General features: G+C 43.3%; 5 pseudogenes; all 5 read right to left on the reverse strand.

Annotated features, from left to right (window-relative positions):
- Positions 1 to 1,594: 1,594 nt before the first annotated feature.
- Positions 1,595 to 3,718, reverse strand: LOC123039013 (NAC domain-containing protein 92-like; annotated as a pseudogene).
- A 280-nt stretch (positions 3,719 to 3,998) lies between these two features.
- Positions 3,999 to 4,892, reverse strand: LOC123039014 (NAC domain-containing protein 100-like; annotated as a pseudogene).
- A 1,633-nt stretch (positions 4,893 to 6,525) lies between these two features.
- LOC123039015 (NAC domain-containing protein 92-like) lies at positions 6,526 to 7,292 on the reverse strand (annotated as a pseudogene).
- Positions 7,293 to 8,774: 1,482 nt separating this feature from the next.
- LOC123039016 (NAC domain-containing protein 92-like) lies at positions 8,775 to 9,703 on the reverse strand (annotated as a pseudogene).
- A 3,059-nt stretch (positions 9,704 to 12,762) lies between these two features.
- Positions 12,763 to 13,672, reverse strand: LOC123039017 (NAC domain-containing protein 92-like; annotated as a pseudogene).
- Between the last annotated feature and the right edge of the window lie 1,884 nt (positions 13,673 to 15,556).

Here is a 15,556-nt window from a genome sequence, read left to right on the forward strand (position 1 = left end):
GAACCCCTGAAATGCTGACGCGTGGATGCCTTTTGGTCCCGGTTGGTGCCACCAACCGGGACCAAAGGCCCTCCTGCCTGGGCTCGGCGCACTGGCCACGTAGAGGCCCATCTGTCCCGGTTCGTGTTAGAACCGGGACTAAAGTTCTAGGGCATTAGTAACGACCCTTTAGTCCCGGCTCAAGAAACGGGACAAAAGGCCCTAACCAACCGGGACGAAGGTGGGTTTTTCTACTAGTGATAGCGTCCAAAATATTATGCTGCCAGTCCAGTAGCGTGTAGCAGGTCATTACGATTTCTAATGCATCATGCTTAAATTTTACACAAAATATTATGTGTTAATCAAATGGTTTGAAAATTATATCATGAAGTTGTGGTGGTGGTTCGAACTAGTACCCATAGAGCAGAAAAAAATTAAGTGAAGCCCATTGATTTGATAAAAAAAATGTTTTCTCATTTCAAAAACCTTAAACTTTCCATCTTGTATATTTTTAGTTCGAATTTCATGTAGAAATTTTGGGCAGTAACAAAACTATTTTTATTTGGTTAAATAAGACTTCAAGTCATCATTTTCATGTATCAAACGTTATTCTTATTTTGAGAATCAATCCTAAGTATTTGGATTCCAATAAGTGATTGCTGTTGGAAGCCTCATGTATGTTAATTGATTAGTTGTGGGGGGGGGTAGTAGTTTCCTAAATCAACCAAGAATCATAGGCCTCGCATGATGTTGTCGTGCACAAATACTACTAAAAAGCGTCATGTGTGACATCCACATGTTACAGAGGCGATTTTTAGAAAATGTGTTGAATTTAGCTCGTTCCAAATTGTATCCATAATTTAGTTATTCATCGACACTTTGCACATTCTCTGACCTTTCCTCCTTCTACCCTTTTTTGCCCTGCCTTCTACTTTGAAGTATTTGAGATTGGAGAAAAAATGGTGATGGGGTAATTGGTAAGGAAGGTAGTGATTGTAGAACGAGGTTGCACACTCCGTGATCATCCAGCTGAGTCTCGTTGCTGCTGATATATTTCACACTTTCAAAAATGGTTATAGAAATAATTGGAAGGACCACATGTGTGATACATTGAAAAATCTCGGTTGGCATTTCAATAAATAAACATTAAAGAAACCCACCTGAAAGACATTTTTTGTAGGGGTGTGTGTTATGGTTATTTGACCTACTCTCTCTTCTGTGGATAGGCTGATTTTTCCTTCCATACACAAACACTCAATTTTCTACGACATAAAGAACTTCGACTCAACGACCTCTTCTATCATCTCATCCCCTCTATCTTTCTGCTCTGCCATCTCTATGGCATCCCAACTTTTCTGGTATACACCACGACAAATATCTTGACACCGCTTTACCATTTTCTGTGGCAAAACTATCGCGATACAGTGTCTCGATTCAGGAAGACATGGCCATGAACAATAGTGCCATGACCACGAGCAGTCAACTATTATTGGGATGTTGCCGATGATTAGGAAGGAACTTGGGAACCACCACAACCAACACCTCATGTATATGCCCTCAAGGGAGGCGTGCACTACTGCAATTTGGAGATGCTTCATGAGGACCGATAGATTGACTAGGGAGAGTTCACTACAATTTCAGGAATGGGTCCTAGTTTGAGCATGTTGGCATTGCTGAGAAATTCATTATTGTTGAGAAATTCAACGGGGAAGGTGAACGGGTCCTCCTCCTCCTCCATGCCTCCATAGGTCGCAACTGCCATATGGAGCACATTCTTTTCCACCAAGTCTTTGTTGAACAACCGAGAAATAACCCAATCGTCTCGCACGCACGCAATAGGTAGGTTGGGAAAAGAACGCGAGGAGAATAAGAAACGGGAATCAAATCTCGAGCGTAACATATGATGCTCCAGCGGTTCAATCGATCAACTCGTCTGAAGATGGCGACTAAACCACAAAATTGATTCTTGTCGTACCTTGGCGGAGGGGGTAGGAGATGGGGCAAGTGGCCCACGAGGTGGTACTCGTTCAGCACCCATGGTGTCTTCTGGCCGCTGGTGGCGCGGCCGTGGTAGAAGACGAGCGTCTTGTTCATGCCGACTTGGACCGCGTACCATCCCGTGGCACAGAATATCCCCTTGTCCTTACCCGTTCCCTTCCAATACCACTCCTAGTTGCACGGTTGGTGCGCATGCCCGTCAGGTACTTCCGATCCATGTGCACAAAAAGAAACCACACCTTCGCATCCACATTCACCTCTTCTGCAAAACAAACTAGTCATGAGCACGCTGCCTCATGCCTGCAACTTATCGACAAGTAGTACTACACTTAATCAGGAGATCCCACTGGTCGTTGTTGTTGAGGTTGACGTCGGTGACCACATGACAGGAGAAGTAGGGGTTATAGATCTTGGGAATGATGTAGTGCGTGACCACCTCCTCGTCGGTGGGGTGAAACTAGTACCACGGAGGAAGTGCCAGCTGTAGCTCCTCCAACCCCAGATCCATCACCGCTTAGCTACGCCCTCTTGGATCTACTATCTTCACTTGATATTCTATGGAAGAACCAGATGAAACTAGGGCTGAGGATGAGTAAGAAGAGCGATAGTTGTGGGCAGGTGATTTTGTCTTAACACTTTGGGATTTAGAAGTGCAGTGGGGTGAGGTGGTTATATATGTACTGTGTTGCCGGTCCAGTAGTGTGTAGCAGGTGATAACGAGTTCTAGTGCATCATGCTTAAATTCCACAGAAAATTTTATGTGGCTATCAAATGGTTTGAAAATTATATCATGAAGTGGTGGTGATGGTTCGAACCAGTACCTGTAAAGCACAAAAAAATTAAGTGAAGCCCATTGATCATTAAAAAATGTTTTTCTCAATTCGAAAACCTAATCTTTCCATCTTGTATATTTTGAGTTTAAATTTCATGTAGCAGCTTTGGGCAGTAACAAAACCATATTTGTTTGGTTAATTCAGCCTTCAAGTCATCATTTTCATGTATCAAACTTTATTCTTATTTTGAGGGCCATTCTTAAATATTGGGACTCCAATATGTGATTGATGTTGGAAGCCTCTTCTATGGTAATTGATTAGTTGTGGGGGAGTAGCAGTTTCCTAAATCGACCAAGAAGCATAGGCCTCACATGATGTTGTCGTGCATGAGTACTACTAAAAAGCGTAATGTGTGACCTCCACAGTTTATGGATGCGATTTTCAAAAACAGTGTTGAATTGAGCTCCTTCCAAATTTCATCCATAGTCTAGTTATTCATAGACTATTTGCACATTATCCTAGCTTTCCTCCTTCGACCCTTTTTTGTCCCTACCATTTTACTTCGAAGTATTTGAGACCGTAGAAAATATGGTGATGCGGTGATTGGTAAGGAAGGTAGTGATTGTACAACAAGGATGCACACTCCGTGGTAATCGGGATGATTCTCGTTGCTGCCGATGTATTTCACACTTTCAAAAATGGTTCTGGAAATAATTGGAAGGACCACAAGTGTTATACATTGAAAATTCTCGGTTGGCATTTCAAGAAATAAACCATAAAGAAATCAACTTGAAAGAAATTTTTCGTAGGGATGCGTATTATGGTTATTTGACCTACTCTCTCTTTCGTGGCTTGGCTACTTTTTATTCCTTCCATAGACAAACACCCAACTTTCTACGAGACAGAGAATTTATGGACTCAACGACCTCTATTATCATCTACTCTCCTCTATCTTTCTCGTCTGCCATCTCTATCGCATCCCTATTGTTCCGGTATTCATTGTAAAAAAATATCTCGACACCGCATTGCCATTTTCTGTGGGAGTATTGTTGTGATTTAGTGTCTCGATTCAGGAATACGATGACCATGAACAATAGTGCCTTGACCACGAGCTGCCAACTATTATTGGGATGTTGCCGATGATTAGGAAGGAGGTTGGGAACCACCACAACCAACACCTCATGTATATGCCCTCAAGTTAGTAATTCACTACTGCTCTTTGGAGATGCTTCATGAGGACCGATAGTTTCACAAGGGAGAGTTCGCGAGAAATTCTGGAATGGGTTCTTTCTTGAGCCGGTTGGCATTGCTGAGAAATTCATCACTATTGAGCAATTCAACTAGGATGGTGAACGGGTCCTCCTCCACCATGCCCCCGTCAGCTGCAACCGCCATCTAGGGCGCATTCTTTGCCACCAAGTCTTTGTTGAACAACCGACAAGCAACCCAATTGTCTCGCATGCACGCAATTGCTAGGTTGAGAAAAAAACATGAGGAGAATAAGAAACAAGAATCAAATCTCCAGCGTAACATGTGATGCTCCTGCGGTTCAATCGATCAACTCGTGCGAGGACGGAGATTAGAAAACAAAATCGATTTTTGTCGTATCTTGGCGGATGTGGGTAGCCAATGGGGCAACTCGCCCTCGAGGTAGTTCTCATTCATCACACACGGTACCTTCTGGCCGCTGGGGGCACGACCGTGGTAGAAAGTCGGTGTCTTGTTCATGCTAACGAGGACCATGTACCATCCCGTGCCGCAGAATATCCCCTTTCCCTTACCTGTCGCGTTCCACTAGCCGCTTCTTGTGGCCTGGTTAGTGTGAATCCCCGTCAGGTACTTCCGATCAACGTGTACAGAAAGAAACCATTCTCGCCCTCTTCACCTTTTATGCCAAACAAACTGGCCGTGAGCACGCTGCTTCAAGCTTGCAAGTTATCGAGGAGTAATACTGCAATTAGTCGGGTGATCCCACCACTCGGTGTTGTTGAGGTTGACATCGGGGACCATGTGACAGAAGAAGTAGGGGTTACAGATCTTGGGGGTGAGGTAGTGTGTAACCACCTCCTCGTCGGTGGGGTCAAACCGGTACCTCAAAAGAAGTGCAAACTGCAGATACATCACCGCTGCCATGTTCGACATCGCTGCACCCTCTCAGATCTACTATCTTGCCTTGATATGGGAGAACCAGATGAAACAAGGGCTGAGGACGAGTATGAAGAGCGACAGTTGTGGAGAGGTGATTTTGTCTTAATGCTTTGGGGTTTAGAAGTGAAGTGGGGTGAGGTGGTTATGTAGTGTCCGAAATACCATGCTGTCGGTCCCGTAGTGTTTAACATGTCATGAGGATTTCTAATGCATCATGCTTAAATTTCACACAAAATATTATGTGGTAATCAAATTGTTTGAAAATTATATCATGAAGTTGTGGTGTTGGTTCGAACTAGTACCTGTAGAGCATAAAACGTTAAGTGAAGCCCATTGATTCATTGAAAAAAATGTTTTTCTCACCTGAAAAACCTTAATCTCTCCATCTTGTATATTTTGAGTTCAAATTTCATGTAGAAATTTTCGGCAGTAACAAAACCATTATTTTTTGGTTAATTCAGCCTTCAAGTCATCATTTTCATGTACCAAACGTTATTCTTATTTTGAAGATCAATCTTAAGTATTGGGATTCAAATAAATGATTGATGATGGATACCTCTTCTATGGTATTTTATTAGTTGTGGGGGAGTACCAGTTTCCTAAATCGACCAAGCAGTATGGGCGTCGCATGATGTTGTCGTGCACTAATACTACTAGAAAGCGCACAATATGTGACCTCCACATGTTACAGAGGCGATTTTGGGAAAATGTGTTGAATTGAGCTCCTTTCAAATTGTATCCATAATTCAGTTATTCATAGACTCTTCTGCGACCTTTCCTCCTTATACCCTTTTGTCCCTACATTTCTACTTTGAAGTATTTGAGATCAGAATAAAAGGGTGATGGGGTGATTGGTAAGGAAAGGACGAGGATGCATACTCCGTGATTCCGACGAGTCTCCTTGCTACCGATGTATTTCACACTTTCCAAAATGGTTCTTGAAATAATTGGAAGGACCACAAGTGTGATACATCGAAAATTCTCGGTTGGCATTTCAATAAATAGACCTTAAAGAAACTCACCTGAAAGATATTTTTCGAAGGGGTGCGTATTATGGTTATTTGGCATACTTTCTCTTTCGTGGATAGGCTTATTTTTTTCTGTCCATACACAAACACTCAATTTGCTACAAGATAGAGAACTTAGACTCAATGACCTCTGCTATCATCTGCTCTCCTCTATCCTTCTGCTTTGCCATCTCTATGGTATCCCAACTTTTCCGGTATTTAGCACGAGAAATATCTCCACACCGCATTCCCATTTTCTGTGGCAAAACTATCACGACTCAATGTCTCGATTCAGGAAGACGATGACCATGAACAATAGTGCCATGACCATGAGCTGTCAACTATTATTGGGATGTTGCCAATGACTAGGAAGGAGTTTGGGGACCATCAGAACCAACACCTCATGTATATGCCCTCAAGGGAGGCGTGCACTACTACCCATTGCAGATGCTTCATGAGGACTGATAGTTTGACTAAGGAGAGTTGAAGACAATTTCGGGAATGGGTCCTTGTCTGAGCAGGTTGGCATTGCTGAGAAATTCATCACTGTTGAGAAATTGAATGACGAAGGTGAATGGGTCCTCCTCCTACTCCATGCCCCCGTCAGTTGCAACCGCCATCTAGGGCGCATTCGTTCCCACCAAGTCTTTGTTGAACAGCCGACAAACAACCCAATCGCCTCGCATGCACGCAATAGGTAGGTTGAGAAAACAACACGAGGAGAATAAGAAACAAGAATCAAATCTGGAACATAACATGTGATGCTCCAGCGGTTAAATTGATCAACTCGTCCGAAGACGGAGACTAAAAAACAAAATTGATCCTTGTCATACCTCGGCGGAGGGGGGTAGGCGATGGGGCAAGTCACCCACGAGGTGGTACTCGTTCATCACCCATGGTGTCTGCTAGCCACTGGTGGCGCGGCCGTGGTAGAAGACGAGCATCTTTTTCATGCCGACGAGGACCGTGTACCATACCGTGCCACAGAATATCCCCTTGTACTTACGCGTTGTGTTCCAGTAGCCGCTCCTAGTAGGCCGGTTGGTGCGCATCCCCATCAGGTACTTACGATCCATGTGCACAAAAAGAAACCACTCCTTCTCAGCCATATTCATATCTTCCGCAAAACAAGCTGGTCATGAGCGCACTGCCTCATGCCTACAATTTATCGAGGAGTAGTACTGCACTTAATCGGAAGATCCCACAGCTCATTGTTGTTGAGGTTGACATTGGACACCACATGACAGGAGAAGTAGGGGTTACAAATCTTGGGAATGAGGTAGTGTGCGACCACCTCCTCGCTGGTGGGGTGAAACCAGTAGCTCGGAGGAAGTGCCAGCTGTAGCTCCTCCAACCCTAGATCCATCACCGCCACCTTGTTCCACATCGTTGTGCCCTCTTGGATCTACTATATTGCCTTGATATTCTATGGAAGAACCAGATGAAACTGGGGCTAAGGACGAGTAAGAAGAGCGACAGTTGTGGGGAGGTGATTTTGTCTTAACACTTTGGGGTTTAGAAGTGCAGTGGGGTGAGGTGCCTATATATGTAATGTGCTGCCGATCCAATAGTGTGTAACAGGCCATGGCGAGTTCTAATGTATCATGCTTAAATTCCATAGAAAATATTATGTGGTTATCAAATGGTTTTAAAATTATATGATGAAGTTGTGGTGATGCTTCGAAACAGTACCTATAGAGCACAAAAAATTAAGTGCAGCCCATTGATTCATTAAAAAAATGTTTTTCTCACTTCAGAAAGCTAAATCTTTCCATCTTTTATATTTCGAGTTTAAGTTTCATGTAGCAACTTTGGGCAGTAAGAAGACCATTTTTGTTTGATTAATTCAGCCTTCAAGTCATCATTTCCATGTATCAAACTTCATTCTTATTTTGAGGGCCATTCTTAAATATTGGGATTCCAATTTATGATTAATTTTGGAAGCATCTTCTATGGTAATTTATTAGTTGTGGGGGAGTAGCAGTTTCCTAAATCGACCAAGGAGCGTAGGCCTCGCATGATGTTGTCGTGCACGAATATTACTAAAAAGCGTAATGTGTGACCTCCACATGTTAGAGATGCAATTTTCAAAAACAGTGTTGAATTGTGCTCCTTCCAAATTGCATCCATAATGTAGTTATTCATAGACTCCTTGCACATTCCCCTAGCTTTCCTCCTTCTACCCTTTTTCGTCCCTACCGTACGACTTCGAAGTATTTGAGATCGGAGAAAAAAGGGTGAGGTGGTGATTGATTAGGAAGGTAGTGATTGTACAATGAGGATGCACACTTCGTGAATATCCCGATGAGTCTTGTTGTTGCCGATGTATTTCACACTTTCAAAAATGGTTCTAGAAATAATTGGAAGGACCACAAGTGTGATACATTGAAAATTCTCGGTTGGCATTTCAATAAATAATCCTTAAAAACCCACTAGAAAGACATTTTCCAGAGGGGTGTGTATTATGGTTATTTGGCCTACTCTCTCTTCTCTGGATAGGCTGATTTTTTCCTTCCATACACAAACACTGGATTTGCTAAGAGATAGAAAACATAGACTCAATGACCTCTGCTATCATCTGCTCTCCTCTATCCTTCTGCTCTACCATCTCTATTGCGTCCCAACTTCTCCGGTATTTAGCATGAGAAATACCTCCACACCGCATTCCCATTTTCTGTGGCAAAATTGTCGCCATTTAGTCTCTCGAATCAGGAAGACGATGACCATGAACAATAGTGCCATGACCACGAGCAGTCAACAGTTATTGGGATGTTCCCGATGATTAGGAAGGAGCTTGGGGACCACCACAACCAAGACCTCATGTATATGCCCTCAAGGGAGGCGTGTACTACTACACGTTGGAGATGCTTCATGATGACTGATAGTTTGAATTGGGAGAGTTCCTAACAATTTCGGGAATGGGTCCTTGTCTGAGCAGGTTTGCATTGCTGAGAAATTCATCACTGATGAGAAATTCAACGAGGAGGGTGAGCGGGTCCTCCTCCTCCTCCATGCCCCTGTCGGTTGCAACCGCCATCTATGGCGCATTCTTTGCCACGAAGTCTTTATTGAACAGCCGACAAACAACCCAATCGTCCCGCATGCTCGCAATTAGTAGGTTGAGAAACCAACACGAGGAGAATAAGAAGCAAGAATCAAATCTTCAGCGTAACATGCTCTAGTGGTTCAATCGATCAACTCGTCCGAAGACGGACACTAAAAAACAAGTTCCATTTTTGTCGTACCTTGGCGAACGGGGGTAGGTAATGGGGCAAGTCGCCCTCGAGGTGGTACTCGTTCATCACCCACGGTGTCTTCTGGCCGCTGGGGGCACGACCGTGGTAGAAGATGAGCGTCTTGTTCATGCTGAAGAGGACCGTGTACCATCCTGTGCTGCAGAATATCCCCATTTCCTTACCTGTCGTGTTCCAATAGCCGCTCCTACTGGCCTGGTTGTGTGCATCCCCGTCAAGTACTTCCGATCCATGTGTAAATAAGGAAACCACTCCTTCTCACCCATCTTCACCTCTTCTGCCAAACAAACTGGCCATGAGCGCGCTGCCTCAAGCGTGCAAGTTATTGAGGAGTAGTACTGCAATTAGTCGGGCGATCCCACAACTCGGTGTTGTTAAGGTTGACGTTGGCGACCATGTGATAGGAGAAGTAGGGGTTACAGTTCTTGGGCGTCAGGTAGTGTGTGACCACCTCCTCATCGGTGGGGTCAAACCGGTACCTGAGAAGAAGCGCCAGCTGCAGCTCCTCCAACCGTAGATCCATCACCGATGCCATGTTCGACATTGTTGCGCCCTCTCGGATCTACTATCTTGCCTTGATATGCTATGGGAGAACCATATGAAACAGAGGCTGAGGAGGAGTAAGAAGAGCGACCGTTGTGGAAGTTGGGTGAGGTGGTTATGTAGCGTCTGAAATACTGTGCTTCCGGTCCTATAGTGTGTAATAGGTCATGATGATTTCTAGTGAATCATGCTTAAATTTCACACAAAATATTATGTGGTAATCTAATGGTTTTAAAATTATATCATGAAGTTGTGGTGGTGGTTCAAACTAGTACCTGTAGAGCACAAAAAATTAAGTGAAGCCCATCGATTCGTTAAAAAAATGTTTTTCTCACTTCAGATACCTTAATCTTTCCATCTCGTACATTCTGAGTTCGAATTTCATGTAGAAATTTTGGGCAGTAACAAAACTATTATTGTTTGGTTAATTCAGCCTTCAAGTCATCATTTTCATGTACCAAACGTTATTCTTATTTTGTAGATCAATCTTAAGTACTGGGATTCCAATAAGTGATTGATGTTGGAAGCCTCTTCTTTGATAACTTATTAGTTGGGGGGGAGTACTAGTTTCCTAAATCGACCAAGCAGTATGGGCGTTGCATCATGTTGTCATGCACTAATACTACTAGAAAGCGCACAATGTGTGACCTCCACATGTTATAGAGGCGATTTTTGAAGAATGTGTTGAATTGAGCTCCTTCCAAATTGTATCCATAACTTAGTTATTCATAGACTCTTCTCCGACCTTTCCTCCTGCTACCCTTTTTTGCCCTACCATTCTACTTTGAAGTATTTGAGATCGGAGAAAAAAGGGTGATGGGGTGATTGGTAAGGAATGTAGTGATTGTAGAACGAGGATGCACACTCCATGATCATCTTGATGAGTATCGTTGCTGCCGATGTATTTCTCACTTTCAGAAATGGTTCTAGAAATAATTGGAAGGACCACAAGTGTGATACATTGAAAACTCTCAGTTGGCATTTCAATAAATAAACCTTAAAGAAACCCACCTGAAAGAAATTTTTCAGAGGGATGCGTATTATGGTTATTTAACCTACTCTCCCTTCCGTGGATAGGGGTGCGTATTATGCTATGAGATAGAGAACATAGACTGAACGATCTCTGCTATTATCTACTCTCCTCTATCCTTCTGCTCTGCCATCTCTATGGCATAACAATTTTCTTGTATTCATCATGGGAAACATCTTCACACCACATTCCAATTTTGTGTGGCAGTGTCTCGATGATTCAGTGTCTCGATTCGGGAAGACGTTAACTATGAACTATAGTGCCTTGACAAGGAGCAGTCAACTATTATTGGGATGTTGCCGATGATTAGGAGCTTGGGAAGCACCACAACCAACACCTCATGTATATACCCTCAAGGGAGTCATGCACTACTACACTTTGGAGATGCTTCATGAGGATCGATATTTTGACTAGGGAGAGTTCACGACAATTTCGCGAATGGGTCCTTGTTTGAGTAGGTTGGCATTGCTGAGCAATTCATCACTATTGAGCAATTCAACAAGGAAGGTGAATGGGTCCTCCTCCTCCAGGCCCTTATCATCCGCAACCACCATCTAGGGTGCATTCTTTGCCACCAAGTGTTTGTTGAACAACCGACAACAACCTAAACGTCTCGCACGCACGCAATAGGTAGGTTGTGAAAACAACACGAGGAGAATAAGAAACAAGATGCAAACAACAAGTGTAACATGCGATGCTCCAGGGGTTCAATCGATCAACTCGTCCGAAGACGGAGACTATAAAACAAAATGGATTCTTGTTGTACCTAGGCGGAGGGGGTAGTCTATGGGGAAAGTTGCCATCGAGGTGGTACTCGTTCATCACCCAGGGTGTCTTCTGGCCGCTGGGGGTGCGGTCGTGGTAGAAGACAAGCGTCTTGTTCGTGTCGATGAGGACCGTGTACCATACTGTGCAGAAGAATATCCCATTTTCCCTACCCGCCGCATTCCAATAGCTGCTCCTAGTCACCCGGTTTATGCGCATCCTCGTCAGGTACTTCCAATCCATGGGCACAAAAAGAAACCACTCCTTCTCACCAATCTTCACCTTTTCTGCAAAACAAACTGGCCATGAGTGCGCTGCCTCATGCCTGCAATTTATCGAGAACTAGTACTGCACTTAGTCGGGAGATCCCACAACTCGGTGTTGTTGAGGCTGACATCAGCAACCACGTGATAGGTGAAGTAGGGGATACAGATCATGGAGTGAGGTAGTGCGTGATGACCTCCTCGTCCGTGGGGTCAAACAGGTTCCTAAGAAGAAGCGCCAGCTGCAACTCCTCCAATCGCAGATCCATCAACGCCGTGATGTTCGACATTGATGCGCCCTCTCGGATCTACTACTTCGAAGTATTAAAGATCAAAGGAAAAAGGGTGACGGGGTGATTGGCAAGTAAGGTAGTGAATGTAGAATGAGGATGCACACTTCATGATCATCCCGACGAGTCACGTTGCTGCCGATGTATTTCACACTTTCAAAAAATGGTTGTAGAAATAATTGGAAGGACCACAAGTGTGATACATTGAAAATTTTTGATTGGCATTTCAAAAAATAAACGTTAAAGAAACCGACCTGAAAGATATGTTTTTGGAGGGGTGCGTATTATGGTTATTTGACCTACTCTATCTTCCATGGATAGGCTGATTTTTTCCTACCGTGGATAAACACTCAATTTTCTACGAGATAGAGAACTTAGACTCAATGACCTCTGCAATCATCTGCTCTCCACTATCCTTCTGCTCTGCCATCTCTATGGCATCTCAAATTTTCAGGTTTTCACCATGACAAATATCTCCACACCAAATTCCCATTTTTTGTGGCAATACTATCGCGATTCAGTGTCTCGATTCAGGAAGACTATGACCATGAACAATAGTGCATTGACCACGAGCAGCCAACTATTATTGGGATGTTAGCGATAATTAGGAAGGAAGTTGGGAACCACCACAACCTTCACCTCATCTTTATGCCCTGAAGGGAGGCGTGCACTACTGCACTTTGGAGATGCTTCATGAGGACCGACAATTTGACTAGGGAGAGTTCACACAAAATTCACGAATGGTTCCTTGCTTAAGCAGGTTGGCATTGCTGAGTAATTCATCACTATTGAGCAATTCATCGAGGAAGGTGAATGGGTCCTCCACCTCCATGCCCCCATCGTACGTAACCACCATCTAGGCCGCATTCTTGGCAACCAAGTTTTTGTTGAACAATCGACAAACAACCCAATCGTCAGGCACGCACGCAATAGGCAGGTTGAGAAAAAAACACGAGGAGAATATGAAACAAGAATCAAATCTCGAGCGTGACATGTGATGCTCAAGTGGTTCTATCGATCAACTCATGTGAAGACGAGGACTAAAAATCAAAATCGATTCTTGTCGTACATTGGCGGAGGGCGGTAGGCAATGGCGCAAGTCGCCCTCAGGGTGGTACTCATTCATCACCCATGGTGTCTTCTGGCCGCGGGGGGCGCGGCCATGGTAGAAGACGAGCATCTTGTTAATGCCGATGAGGACCGCGTACCATCCCATGCCATAGTATATTCCCTTGTCCTTCCTCGTCGCGTTCCAATTGTCGCTCCTAGTCACATGGTTAGTGCGCATCCCTCTTACGTACTTCCGATCCATGTGCACAAAAAGAAACCACTCCTTCTCACCCATCTTCACCTCTACTGCAAAACCGACTCGCCATGAGCGCGCTACCTCATGCCTGCAAATTACCGAGGAGTAGTACTACACTTAGTCGGGACATCCCATAACTTGGTGTTGTTAAGGTCGATGTCGGCGACCACGTGACAGGATAAGTAGGGGTTATAGATCTTGTGGGTTAGGTAGTGCATGACCAGCTCCACGTATGTGGGGTCAAACCTGTACGTCAGAGAAGCGCCAGATGCAGCTCCTCCAACTGTAGATCCATCACCACTGTCATGTTCGACATCGGTGCACCCTCTCGTTTGTACTATCTTGCCTTGATAGGCTATGGAAGAACCAGATGAGACAAGGACTGAGGAGGACTAAGAAGAGACATAGTTTTGGAGAGGTTTTTTTTTCTTAATGCTTTGGAGTTTAGAAATGCAGTGGGGTGAGGTGGTTATATAGCGCCGGAGTACTGTGTTGCCGGTCCAGTAGTGTGTAACAGGTCATGTCGATTTCTAATGCATCATGCTTAAATTTCACACAAAATATTATGTGGTAATAAAATGGTTTGAAAATTGTATCATGAAGATGTGGTGGTGGTTCGAGTGAAGGCCATTGATTCATTAAAAAATGTTTTTCTCACTTCAAAAACCTTAATATTTCCATCTAGTATATTTTGTGTTCAAATTGCATGTAGAAATTTTGGCAGTGACAAAACTATTTTTGTTTGGATAATTTGGCCTCCAAGTATTTATTTTCATGTATCAAACTTTATTCTTATTTTGAGGGTCAATCTTAGGTATTGGGATTCCAATATGTCATTAATGTTGGAAGCCTCTTCTATGGTACATAATTAATTGTGGGGTAGTACCAGTTTCCTAAATCGACCAAGCAGTATGGGCGTCGCATGATGTTGTCGTGCACGAAATACTACTAAAAAGTGCAATGTGTGACCTCCACATGTTACAGTGGAGATTTTCGGAAAATGTGTTCAATTGAGCTCTCTCCAATTTGTATCCATAATTTAGTTATTCATAGGCTCTTTGCACATTCTCCGACCTTTCCTCCTTATGCCCTTTTTTATACCTACCTTTCTACTTCAAAGTATTTGAGATCGGAGGAAAAAAGGTGATGGTGTGATTGCTAAGGAAGGTAGTGATTGTATAACAAGGATGCACACTCCGTAATCATCCCGATGAGTCTCGTTGCTGCCAATGTATTTCATACTTTCAAAAATGGTTCTAGAAATAATTGGAAGGACCACAAGGTGATACATTGAACATCCTTTGTTGGCATTTTAGTAAATAAACCTTAAAGAAACCCACCTGTGCGTATTATGCTTATTTGACCTACTCTCTCTTCTGTGGATAGGCTGATTTTTTTCTCCATACACGAACACTCAATTTTCTACGAGATAGAGAACTTAGACTCAACAACCTCTGCTATCATCTGCTGTCCTCTATCCTTCTGCTCTGCCATCTCTATCGCATCCCAACTTTTCCGGTATTGACCACGACAAATATCTCCACACCGCATTACCATTTGCTGCGGCAATACTATCGCAAGTCAGTGTCTCGATTCGGTACTAAGATAGATTAAATTGTATGAGATTGGATAAATAGATCTAGAGAAAACACAAAATAAAATAAATAAATAAAAAGTGCAGCAAGGTATTTTTGGGTTTTTGGAGTAATAGATCTGAAAACAGTATGATAGAAAATAGACCTGAGGCCGTAGATTTCACTAGTGGCTTCTCGCGAGAAAATAGCATACTGTAGGTAAACAAATTACTGTTGGGCAATTGATAGAAGAGCAAATAATTATGACAATATCCAAGGCAATTGATAGTAGACCGAAATGATTCGGCATGTACTACTATTACTCCACCCATCAACTGCTATCCAACATGCATCTAGTATATTATATTCATGGAGAAATAAAGTAATGAAATAAGAATGATGACATGATGTAGACAAGATCTCTTCATGTTTGAATTAGACCCCATCTTTTTATCCTTAATAGCAACGATACATGCGTGCCACGCTACCCCTTCTGTCACTGGGTGAGAACACCGCAAGATCTAACCCATCACAAAGCACCTCTTCCCATTGAAATAAAAATCAATCTAATTGACCAAACCAAACCAAAGTTTTGGAGGGGAAATACGAGGCTATAATAATCATGC

This window comes from Triticum aestivum, chromosome 2B (genome assembly GCF_018294505.1).
Source record: "Triticum aestivum cultivar Chinese Spring chromosome 2B, IWGSC CS RefSeq v2.1, whole genome shotgun sequence".
NCBI lineage: Eukaryota > Viridiplantae > Streptophyta > Magnoliopsida > Poales > Poaceae > Triticum > Triticum aestivum.